The sequence below is a fragment of the Narcine bancroftii genome, chromosome 10, assembly GCF_036971445.1.
Source record: "Narcine bancroftii isolate sNarBan1 chromosome 10, sNarBan1.hap1, whole genome shotgun sequence".
In the NCBI taxonomy this organism is placed as follows: Eukaryota; Metazoa; Chordata; class Chondrichthyes; order Torpediniformes; family Narcinidae; genus Narcine; species Narcine bancroftii.
Genome location: NC_091478.1, coordinates 47,148,441 through 47,161,332, shown reverse-complemented (window position 1 = coordinate 47,161,332; position 12,892 = coordinate 47,148,441). Strand labels below are relative to the sequence as shown.

General features: G+C 44.4%; 1 protein-coding gene across 4 annotated transcripts in view; it reads right to left on the bottom strand.

Moving 5' to 3' along the window:
* Positions 1-8,091, bottom strand: part of LOC138744533 (hexokinase-1-like) — a 154,777-nt gene extending 146,686 nt beyond the window's left edge. For 3 of the 4 annotated variants that reach the window (XM_069900859.1, XM_069900863.1, XM_069900862.1), the window contains exon 1: positions 7,962-8,072. The gene's annotated coding sequence lies outside the window, so the exon portion shown is untranslated. Of the gene's footprint in view, positions 1-7,961 lie in introns of all 4 variants that reach the window. The other variant, XM_069900860.1, reaches the window with a different exon arrangement.
* Positions 8,092-12,892: the final 4,801 nt, after the last annotated feature.

Here is a 12,892-nt window from a genome sequence, read left to right as displayed (position 1 = left end):
CTCTTCGGACAGGTAAGGCCTTCACCTTTTTCCTCCGTTGTCTTCTCTTCCTCTCTTCTTACCGTTGATTTTGATTTTTCTTCTTTTGTCTCCATCTTCTTTCCACCTTTATACTCACTTTTCTTTAACTTGTATTTCTGTGCCTTTGTATTTTCTCTTGTTTTTCCCGACTTTTCTGGAGAGGGCTGGAGTTCACCGTCCGGCCACTACTCCATCACGTGACTCCCCCTGCACTCTCAGACTTGATGAGGAAACATTGACTATTTCTTTTCCTCTCACTGAAGGTATTTGACCTGCTGAGTTCCTCCAGTGTATTGTTATTTGCTCCAAATTTTAGCATCTGCAGTCCCTCTTGTGTCTATAGGACAAATATATCATGGTGGAGGCCAGAGAAAGTTGTGCAGAGCAGCCAAATGATCTCACGGTTGCAAATGACTGCATGTGTATGAACACAGGGTGCGCTGGACACAGGGTTAAGCTGGCACACATCCCCAGGGACCACAGGCACTCCGCTCTCCTGAACTGGCTGGTGGTGGTTGATCAAAAAACCTGCTTCCCTCCTCCCTCCTTCCAACCAACCAACCTAAATCGTGGGGTTAGGATTCATCACCCCCATCAGCAAGATTTCACCTGTCGGCTTGGATGTGGGGGTGGGTGCGGCGGGTTGAGATGCCTCCTGGAGCCCTTGCAGTTGATTTGTACTCCTATGTGATGCAGGAACAACTCAGATACTACTTATCTATCATTGCTACCCGTGCTAGTTTGAAGTTGACCACCATTCCCAATTTGGGTTCCCACTTAGCCGGCTGGCACCATTGTGGGAAATGTTTGTGCATTTGGCAGCTTTGGTAAAGATTCCTTCCTGAAGGTATGACCAAAAAAGAGGCTGGGATTAAAGGGGGAAGAATGGGAAGGGTGGGCAAGGGAAAGAAGTGGAGAAAGATATGTCATACAGGGCAGGATAGGTGATAGCTGGGGGTGGGGGTTGTGATATTTGTAAATTTGTCCTGTAATAGTCCAAATTCCCCATTGCCTTTGCATCTGAGGTACACTCCAGTGCTTAATCACTTCAAACAGCAGTTGGCACTCATGGAATGAAGCCTCAAAGACAGCAGTGAATACAATATGACCACCATCTGAATATCCAGCCGTGTGCTGAAGATGTGTACTTTGTGCTTGTACACATTTGGAGATGCTCCTCAGTAAACAACACTCAGTGTGGGTCCAAAATGTTCAGTTTGTTTGACTCAACATTTAAAGCAGCAACATTTGAACCTGCAAAGAAGTTTAAAGTCTCGAGACAGAAGGAAGAATAGGCAAAAGGTATAAACAGTTTTTGAGTAGGGGCAAGAAGGCAGCAGATGTGTTATATTGCAGGAAAATCTGAGTGTATTCATATTGATAGCTAAAATACAGCCATGCATTGACTTGCATCTGCGTTACGTCCAGGAAGTGGGGACACAAATCAATTTGGGTGTAAGTCGATCATTATAGGTGAAATGTAAAGATAAGATACCATGACACACACACATATTTTCCTAAACCTCTATATGTACATATACATACACATATTATCTATTTAAATTACATATATGTACAGTACTAGAAGTTAGATGTATACTGTACACTGTGTCAGATTGCTATATTTTATATTGTTTATAGATATGTTTTAAAGGAGATAAATTGTGGAAAGGTTTTTTTAGTGTAGGTCACAAACAAATACAAATACTTCAAAACAGATCTCATTTAAAATGCCAGAGCTTTGCTCAAGCCAGACAGTCCAGGCTCCAGGTGCCTTTGCAAAAACTTTGAAGAATGCCTATAAGAACTTCACAAGTAGGTGTTAATTGGACACACTGTGGAGTAATGAATTATTGTTTTGGAAAGCAACAGATGCATGGATTCGAAGATTAGGTCTGGTGCCGCAGTCTTTCTGAATGCAGTTTGCTGTTCCAGGAGGGTCATGTGGTTTTGCAAGCGAAGAGAGTTAAGCAGGCTTTTCTCTGAGTGAGAGAGAGGGGGAGAATCAGTTCTCCAGTTCAACAGCAGCGGGGCCCGGAACAGGACAAGCTTGAAATCATGTAGAAAAAACCCATTTTGTAGATGGGTTATGAGTCTTGGTCAAAGCCATTGTAGACCATACAAGAGGAGAGGGCTGGCTATATAATGTTTCACTTGAAATAAGGGAAACAAAAGGGACTCTGTGGGGACCTGAAAGAAAGAGTTATCATCTGGAAAACCCTGATGGGGCAAGTTTCTTTGGCAAGACACTGAAGTGGCTGATTGGAGTTATGAAACCGTGCACATAATGAGTTAATTAGGTACGATTAAAAGAGTGGTTTTTAACCTTTTTCTTTCCACTACATACCATCTTAAGCAATCCACAGAGCACCGATGGCATAAGAATTGCTTAAAGGGGTATGTGAGTGGAAAGAAAAAGGTTGAGAACCACTGGTCTACCTGTCTCTCCATCTCTCCTACCCTCTGTGCAATTCCCTATCATCTTTTATCCCCAGTATTCTTCCACTATTCAATTCCCTGGTTCAAGATTCAGAACCACGGAGGTAGAGGGAAAAAAGGCCAAGGAGGGGAAATTTAGAGAGAATAGGAGTAGGTAAAGAAGAGGTGGAAACAATGAAACCAGAAAAATGTGTTCACGGATATAGATGGAAATGGATGAGGTAGGACATTAGTTGGATTAAGTACAGATGGTAAAGATCAATTCAACTGAGTGTGAAGGTTGAACAGAACAAATAGCATGGCTCAAGGATTAGGTGGACACAGACGTCACAAGCCATTTATGGTGAAACCCTGGATTTTAGCCAGGCTCAAATTGAAAAAAGGCAATTTCACCTTTTATGATGATGGCCTGTAAGTTGGATCCTGCGGTCCCTTTATGCACGGCTGAGTTGGGATACAGCTTCCAGAGCTGAAGGAGGCAGGGTGAGTGGTGCAGTAGTACTGCCTGACCTCAAACATACGTACTGAGAAATTAAAGCGGCCTATGGCAGGCACTGAAATTGCACCCCCCCCCCCTCCACCCTTGTTAAAACTTACTTACTTACAGGGATGCAGTGCTGCCAGACCTCACCGGAGTGCTGTTTTGGCACCACACTGGGCCACCCTGGCACCTCATCAGGCCGCTTCAGCACCTCGCGGCATCTCAATGCGGGAGCAATGGCTGTCTTTATTACTTCTAATCCCCACGAAGCTGGAACTGCTCTGTCACTGCCAGCGGCAGGGAAACACAGAGCAGTTCCAGCTGCATGGGGGATTATGGGTAACAAAGACAACCAATGATCTTGCATCAAAACAAAAAGAGGTTCTTGTTATAAAACCTGAGGGTCCTTCTTCTAGGTCTTCTGCCCGGCTCTTCGCTCCCCTCTTTCATCCATCGAACTCCCCTGGGCTCTGCTTCTCTGTACCCAAGGCTCACCATGCAGGGTCTACTGTGCCCTTGTCTACCTCCTTCCAGCCCAGCTGCAGTTGGGCTGCTTCCCATCATCTGGTCCCTTTGTACCAGCTCTGCTGCCAGGAGACTTCTCATCACCCAGTCTGACAGTCCTGGGGGCCTTCCCATCACCTGCTCCTCCCTCGGGTCCAGCTCTTGCTGCTGCACGGGTTTGGCCCCCCCCCAATCTGGCATCCCCTTGGCTTCACTCCCTCCAGCACCACCTTCTCGCTTCTCTCCTTCCAGGGCTGTGGAGCTCAGCACCCGGGTCCTTTCACCCTCTAGCCCCAGCGGCTTGATGGGCTCCGACTCTCCTTGCCCCCTGCTGGGCCTCCGTGCTCTTTGGGTTGGACTCCCTCCACTCCCCCTCACTTTGCATGTCCATTCCCACTCTCTATGGCTCCTCACTGCCCTCCTACCCCTCAGTCTTGGCAGTCCTGGTGAAGGAGCAGGGGCGGAGGGTGAATGGGAAGAGGATATTTATGGGTGGCAGGAAGTATAAAAGTTAAAACCTTGGTTTTTTTTGTTAATTTTATGACTATCCCTTTAAGAAAGATTGTTGTTTGCAGTGTTACCATAGTTACTATCCCTAACATCGAAGTACTCGAGATGGCAGAGGCCGACAGCATCGAATCCACGCTGCTGAAGATCCAACTGCGCTGGGTAGGTCACGTCTCCAGATGGAGGACCATCGCCTTCCCAAGATCATGTTATATGGCGAGCTTTCCACTGGCCACCGTGACAGAGGTGCACCAAGGACTGCCTAAAGAAATCTCTTGGTGCCTGCCACATTGACCACCGCCAGTGGGCTGATCTCGCCTCAAACCGTGCATCTTGGCGCCTCACAGTTCGGTAGGCAGCAACCTCCTTTGAAGAAGACCGCAGAGCCCACCTCACTGACAAAAGACAAAGGAGGAAAAACCCAACACCCAACCCCAACCAACCAATTTTCCCTTGCAACCGCTGCAAACGTGTCTGCCTGTCCTGCATCGGACTTGTCAGCCACAAACGAGCCTGCAGCTGACGTGGACATGACCCCTCCATAAATCTTCGTCCGTGAAGCCAAGCCAAAGAAGAAGATAATTACTATGACATGATATCTTGTAATATCTGGGCGAACGGGGAGATTGCGTTCAATCTTCGAAGAACCAAAAATACTTTTCCTTGAATTTGTTTTAATCATCTTATTTCATTTTAATCATCTATTAATCATCTTTTATTGTCATTTTATATTGTTATGTCTTTAAATATAGCTGAATGCTTTGTTTATACATCATTATGAAAATCTTGATGTGAAGTTACATAAAATGGTTATATGAACTAATTTCACTTTTCTAATCATTCTGATTTTCTGCTGTTTGTGGTATTTAATGTGCTTTTAGGTATTTTAATAAAACGTGACCAACACTAAGGCTGAGCTCCACAGTGGGACACACACGATGGCCCTCGGCCCCTCCATAATCAGCAGCTCGCTGGGCTGTGGTGCCCCAAGCCATCCCCAGAACCAATCACTGGGTGGTAGCTCCTGGGTCACGGCTGACGACATCATCGCGACGTCATCAGCCCTCCACTTTGTAACCACTTTCAGCTGAGTGTACCCTCTAGTCCAATCACAGACCACTTTAAGAAATCCCTATGCCATTGGTGCTCTGTGATTAGTAAGGTATTGCTTAAGGTGGTCTGTCAGTGGGAAGGGAAGGTTGAGAATCACTACTCTAGACCCAATTGTTACTGAAACATTTCGCTTGAGAAAAATTGTCATTGGCCCATTTCCTTTGGAGTTATGAAACCATGTACATAACGAGTCAATAAGATATGATTAAAACTGTGGTTTTCAACCTTTTTCTTCCCACCCACATATCACCTTGAGCAATCCCTTACTAATCACAGAGCACCTATGGCATAGGGAATACTTAAAGTGGGATGTGAGTGGGAAGGAAAAGTTTGAGAACCATTGCTCGAGATGAATCGGAGGTTGCCTGCTAAGTCCGCCCTCAGAGCTTTTATGAAGGTAAGTGAAGCGAAGTAAAGATGGAGAATATCTGCCTTTACATTAGTCTTTTTTCACTATAAAAAGGCATACAGATATAAGATGATGAGAAAAATATGGAGCTGATCTCGTTTGGTTCGGGAGGGGGACTGATGTTTTTTTAAGTCAAAACTTTGATGATGTATTGAGGTTTTTCATTGGGAGCAGAATTTAAAATATGTAATTGAGAAACCTGGTGGATATTACAATACAATTTCTGGGAAGGAATATGTTTAAGAAAGGACTTGGGAGCTAACATGTAAACTACTGAAACGAAAGGACAGGGGAAATGAAAGAGTAGTTTGGAGATGGAACCATATTCACCTCCAGCCTGTGGTCTGACCTCGCCAGCCTGTGGGGTGCCCAGCAGGAGAGCAGGTTATCAATTTCAAATGATATCTATCGGGCCTTCACACTGAATGCAAGGCTGAAGTGATTAGGAGCATTGGAAAGGTCCCGGAGAGTGGAACAAAATATACTAATGGACCACAGAGTGCCAGAAACACCTCAGCTTGAGGAAAAGAAGTTGGAAGTTTGGGCTGTCAGTGGGATTGAAGAGAAAGACCACCAGGACTAAGTTTGAGAATCATGTTTTTAGAGGGTTGGGATATTTCAGAGTGTTTTCAGATCAAGATGAAATCAGCACTGGATCTGTCATGATAATTCCAAGCCCACCAACTTCCTCAACTACCTCGATTACACTTCTTCCCACTCAGTCCCCTGCAAGGATTCTTTTCCTTTCTCTGTCTCTGCCGCAACTGTTCCCAAGATAAGGTCTTCCAGTCCAGATCATCTGAAATGTCTGCCTTCTTCCACAAGTGTGGCTTCCCCTCAACCATCATCAACTCAGCCCTCACCTGCATCTCCTCCATTTCCCACTCATCTGCCCTGGCCGCCTCTGCCCCCAGATGTAACAAACACAGGATTCCCCTCATCCTTGCCTTCCACCCACTTGCCTCTGCATCAACACATCATCCTCCACATTTTCAGCCACCTACAACAGGACCCCACCACTAGACGCATTTTCCCCTCTCCACCTTCTGTAGGGACCACTCCTTCCCTCCGTGACTCCCTCATCCACTCACTCCTTCCCACTAATCGGCCCCTTGGCACCTTCACTTGTGACCACAGGAGGTGCCACACTTGTGCCCATACCTACTCCTTCATCACCTTTCATGGCCCCAAATGGTCCTTTCAAGTGAAGCAACACGCGTATTCATAGGGATCATCTACTGCATCCGGTGCTCCCTTTCTGGCCTTCTCACATCAGAGAGACTGGATCCAGGCTGGGAGATCGCTTCACTGAGCACCTTCGCTCTGTCCACATCAGTGACAGGGTTCTCCCAGTGGCCGACCATTTCAATTCCACGTCCCACTCCAATGTCTGTCCATGGCCTTGTACCGTCCCATCAAGAGCACCCTTAAATTGGAGGAACAACACTTGATTTTCTGTCTGGGTACTTCAACAGGATGGCATTAACATCAACGTCTCTGGTTTCTGCTAACCTGCTCTCCGTTCTCCCTCCCTTCCCCTTGTCTTCCTTCTCCATTCACAGGGCCATCCCTCCTCCCCCTGCTTGCTGGTCTGTCCTCCCTTCCTTCTCCACTGATTACCTCCTGTCTTTGGGACTGTGCTCCTCCCCTGCCCCCTACCATTTTGTTCAGACACCTGTCCACATTTTGTCCACACCTTGATGAAGGGCTCAAGCCCAAAACGTTGGTTCTGTGATTTTAACTTTGCTACATAAAGGACACTGATTGACCTGCTGAGTTTCTCCAGCATTGTGTTTTTACAAGACAAAAGGAGGAAAAACCCAACACCCAACCCCAACCAACCAATTTTCCCCTGCAACCGCTGCAACCGTGTCTGCCTGTCCCGCATCGGACTTGTCAGCCACAAACGAGCCTGCAGCTGACGTGGACATTTACCCCCTCCATAAATCTTCGTCCGTGAAGCCAAGCCAAAGACATGACCTCCAGAGGACCAGTGGAGCAGGAAATGTTGCCCAGGTGAGGGAACAGGGTTGAGAGCTGATTTTAAAGTGCACTTTATCAGCAACCTTATAAAAAAAAGGTAGCTGTTAAACACTACAACTGCTTTTTCTGTCAGTTCTATTAATACAAGTGTAAATAATGTTCTCAGAATGCAATCAATTAGGGGCAATATGGTTAGCAAGGGCCAGCACTGTTATTGCACCAGTGATCAGGACTGGGGCTCAAATCCCAAGCTGTCTGTAAGGAGTTTGTACATTCTCCCCATGTCTGTCTGGGTTTTGACTGGGGGCTCCAGTTTCCTCCCACCATTTGAAGCGCACCTGGGGTTGTAGGTTAATTGGGTGGCATGGGCCAAAATGGCCTGTTACTGTGCTGTATGTCTTCAATTTAATTTTAAAAATCTCATTTTCATTATGGCAGATGCTGGAAATCCCTTCAAGGTACAAAAAATGCCACCAGTAATTGAGGAAATAACACAGTTCTTACCACAACGCAAATGGATGGGAGCTACATTGAGACAACAAAGGGAAAGGTTCACCTTGAGAAGCTCTGGCCAAATCTGCTCCTTTTGAGACTGTGTTTCGACCCCAGTAACTTCCCTGAGCTGAGATCAAGGGCAAACACACTGGCTGCCATTGTGATGTGACAATCATGGTCACATGGGTTACCCTGAATTCAATGGCTATAATGAGTCTCTGTGAGCAAGCAAAGAATTGTTGGAGGAACTCAGCAGGCCAGACAGCATCCATGGGTAGAAATGGCCAGTCAATAGTAAGAGTCAAAACTCTTTATCAAGACTATGTTTTTGTATGTAATAATTCATTTTTTTTCGTCCAAATAACACTTTTATCTCTAGCCACTGTTGGCAATGATGTTTGAAGTCGGAGGGATGGAAGCAGTTACTCAAGCTGTACGATAGCCACAGGTTATTGTGGCTATTGTACATTGACAGTCCAGCACGTGATGAAAGCAAGTAGGGAACATCATGAGAATAAGAGGCAGGAAATCACATTGCAGGTATATAAAACTGTAAACAAGCTGCACTTGATGACAGGAAGGATGTCAAGGCTTTAGAAAGGCTACCACAGAGGTTTACCAGGATGCTGTCTGGATTAAAGGGTATGAGAAATAAGGAGAGGTTGGGCAAACTTGATTTTATTTTCCTCGAGAAATGAGGGGATACTTAACAGAAACTTATAAAATTTACCTGGAGCAGAGGGGTAGACCTAACTGTAGAGAAGTTCCTGTCTTTTTACCAAAGTCAAAAGGTCAAATGTGCACAAGACATCCATTTAAGGCAAGAAGGAGATGTGTGGGGCAAGTTCCCCCCCCCCCCACAGAGAATGGCAGGTGTCTGGAACAGGCTGCCAGGGATAGTGGTGGAAGCAGATACCATTAAGAGCCATTTTGACAGACACATAAATCCTTCTTCTGCACTGGTGAGACCAACCACAGATTGGGCAACCACTTCGCCAAGCACCTGTACTCTATCTGTAGGTCCAAGCTGGAACTCCTGCTTGTCAACCATTTTAATTCACCTCTATTTTCCCACACAACCCTCTCTGTCCTCGGACTCATCCATTGCCAGAGTGAGATTAAATGTAAACTTGAGCCACATATCAAATTCGTTCTGGCTAGCCTTACAAAAACAGCATGAACACGGAATTTTCCACTTGCTGGTAACCCTGCCCTTATCCAGTTCCACCTTCGCTGTGCCCACTAAAAGAGCAAGGACCATTCACTTCAATTCCACATCTCAATGCCACGCTGATATGTCAATCCATGGCTTCACACTGTCTGACTGAGCCCACACGTAAATTGGAGGAACAGCAACTTGTATTGAGTCTTGACCAACAGTTGGGACCAATATCAACTTCTCCAATTTCTAGTAACCTCCCTCCCCTTTTTCTCTCGCTATCCCTCATCACTCTGAAACCCTTTCCTTCCTCTATCCCCTGCTCATAATTCGTACCATCCTCCAGCTCCCCACCCCCTACTCTTCCTTTCCTCTATCAAAGAGCATGCTTCTCTATCCTCTGCCCTGTTCTACCTCCTCTCAGCTTCTTTCTCATCTTCCCCCTCCTACCTGTATCTACCCATCACCTGTAAACCTGTGCTCCCGCCCCTCTCCTTCTCCAGGCCTGAAGGTCGACTCCCTTCTCCTTTCTGTGGATGCTGTATGACCTGTTGAGTTTCCCCAGCACTTCTGCGTATTTCCCCTCTTATCCATCTTTCTACCTGCTCCTATTCTCACTTTTCCCTTTCCTTTTCGTCGATGCCTCCTCCTCTACCTCTGTCCCACCTTTTCAGCATCCTATTTTGGCCTTTTCCAAACCCCTTCCCAAATCTATCCCACCCTAATTTTATGCTTGATGTCTCCCCTTCCCATTTTAGTCTCAGTAAAAGGTCCAGGCCTGAAATATTAATTGGCCATGGACTTCTGGATTGCAGCATGGTCAGTGGTGGTAATTACTAAGAACCCTGCATCATGCTAATGTTTTATACTTGACATTCATGAAGGAATTTGGAAGGAAATTGACACTGTAGCACCAAGAAAAGGCATTATGAATACCCCAATTCTTCATTCAATGTACATTCTGGTCTTGGATAATCTTAACCTGTAAATATTTCTTCTATTAATGAATAAATCTTTAGAGATCTTTTAATCGTTCTATGACACATTGCACAATTGAAGACATAAGCAAGTTATCTTTACAAGCTCCTCACCCTGTGACACAAAACCACCTAGCCTGGCATCCCTCGTCTCTAAAATTACAATTCAGCGATCATATATTTTGGCCACATACTGTGCTCACAAAATTTTTTAAAGTATCCAGGTTTCAAGGAGATAATCATATTTTTGTTATAAGAATACAATGTAGCTGGTCCTGCTCAATGCCCCAGCATCAAAGATGAAAGATTTGAGAAAATAAAATGGAGCACTAACAGGTGCTATCAATACGCCAGTGTTGAGTTCTAGATTTAGATAATTTTTTTTACAATAAAAATAACACAAGAACTCATTGTTTGTAAAAAAAATCTCAAAAGAAATTGATTAGTGGCTAAGATAGCAACAAGAATGTTATACCACCAATGTGAATGTTGCTCAAATCATGGAAGCATAGGAGAGAATTTATGGGGCATAAACTGATGATTTCCCCCTTGAAATGGTCATGTCCTTGCCAACGTTGAATATGAATAATGAATACTGTGGTTAATAGTTTGTCACTAGCCCAGGGAATTTCAGAAATAAAGATTTTAATACATCAATCCACAATAATCTACAAAATCATCTTGAATTGAATGTCACATTTGACCTGACACTGGGAATGTATGTACAAAGGTAAGATAACTACTAACCAAGTAACTAATGGAAATACATTGAATAAATTTTAAACATGATCAGTTACTGGACCCTACAACATGAAATGGCTAAACGTGACCTAGGAGAGTGAGTTTTTTCCCCCCAAATGATCAGTCAGGATGCACACTTCTGAGAGAAGTTATTAATAAAAGAATTGGCCTTTGCTGCATCCTGACCTCCAATGTTATGTGTATGAAGCTTGCACATTCTTCCTGTGAGCTTGTGGATTTCCACTGGCTACTCTGATTTCTTCTCATTTCTGGTTCCATGAAGTTTTCCCTCAATTAACTGTTTTTTTGTGAAAATGTTTTTATGTGAGATCTTTGAGTGTTTTCCACCGAGAACAGGAGAATGCTGTTTCCACGGGTCATAATTCAGAATCAGAATTTATTGTAATGAAAAAGTCAGAAAATTCGCTGTTTTGCGGCAGCGTCACAGTGCAAACATTCATTTAAACCACCTTACAAAAATAAATAAAAGGAGTGCACGAAAAGTCAAAGTAAGGCTGTGTCTTTGGATCATTGATCATTCAGGAACATGACAGCAGCGGGGAAGAAACTGTCCTTGTGCCGCTGAGTGTTCGTCTTCAGGCTCCCCAATGCTAGCAAATTGAAGAGGGCATGGCCTGGGTGGTGGTGGGTCCTTTTTTAAGACACCACCTCTTGTAGATGTCCTCAATGGAGTGAAGGCTGGTGCCCGTGATGTTCCAGGCCAAGTTAACAAGCCTCTGGACCTTATTCTTGTCCTGAGTGTTGGCACCTCTGTACCAGATAGTGATGCAACCAGCCAGAATGCTCTCCTTGGTATACCGAATCTCCTCAAACACCACCCAAAGGAGGAGTCACGTGATGGAGTAGTGGCCGGTAGGGGAACTCCAGCCCTCTCCAGAAAAGTTAAAAAAAGATAGAGAAAAAGCAAAGTCACAAACATAAAAACCAAAACAAAGTGAAAGTAAAAGTGTGGAGAAAATGGCAGCGAAGAAAGAAAAACTAAAAACAACGGGAAGAAAAGAAGAAGGAAAGAAGTCGGAAGAAGAAGGTGAAGGCCTTACCTGAACGAGGAGGCCCGCCGTGGAGAGAGAAGCCCGCTCCCTGAGGTAGGTCAAAGCCCCGAACTCGGGACTACAAAAATGGCTCACGGAGCCAAACAAAAGTGCGCAACCACGCATGCGCGATGCGCAAATCCTCGCGCATGCACGATGCGCAAGACAAAAATAACACTGACGGGAGGGGGGAACCAGCTGAGGAGTCGATCTCCACAGCTGAAACAGACAGCTACAACACAACAGCAAGAGGAAAACATAGAAAATAACGAGAGCAAGAAAGAAGAGAGTAAAAATAAGAAATCAAAGAAACAACAGATGACCAACCCAGAGGAAGAAGACCAACATCAAGACACTTCTACTAAAAATAAGAAGACCAAAAATACCCAACAAAATAAAACAAACAACCCAACAAGAAAACCAGAAGAGACAAAGGTAAAGGACACAGATCCTGGAGTGGACTCAGAAGAAGAAGAGGAAGAACACAGAGAAATGAAGGGAAGGGCAAGTACATGGATATATTTTTTTTTAAAGAATATATGGAATCAGTAAAAGAATGGCAGTCACAAGAATTCAGTGAAATAAAAAGAAGAATAAAAAGTACAGAAGAAAAAGTGAATAGATTAGAGATGATCATGTCAGATATAGGAAAAAGAGTAGACAAGGTGGAAGAACGAGAAACAGCCATAGAAATGGAAGTAGATGACTTAAAAGAGAAATTAGAAGAATCTGATAAAAAAAAGTTAAAGAGACACAAGAGCTGTTAGCTCAGAAGGTAGATATAATGGAAAATTATAATAGAAGAAACAATATAAAGATAGTGGTCCTTAAGGAAGATGAAGAAGGCAAAAATATGAAAGAATTTATAAAAGAATGAATCCCCAGGGTCCTAGGAAGGCCAGAATTACAGGAAGAAATGGAAATAGAAAGGGCACACAGAACATTAGCCCCTAAACCACAACCACAAGAAAAACCAAGATCCATTCTAGTAAAATTCCTAAGATATACAAG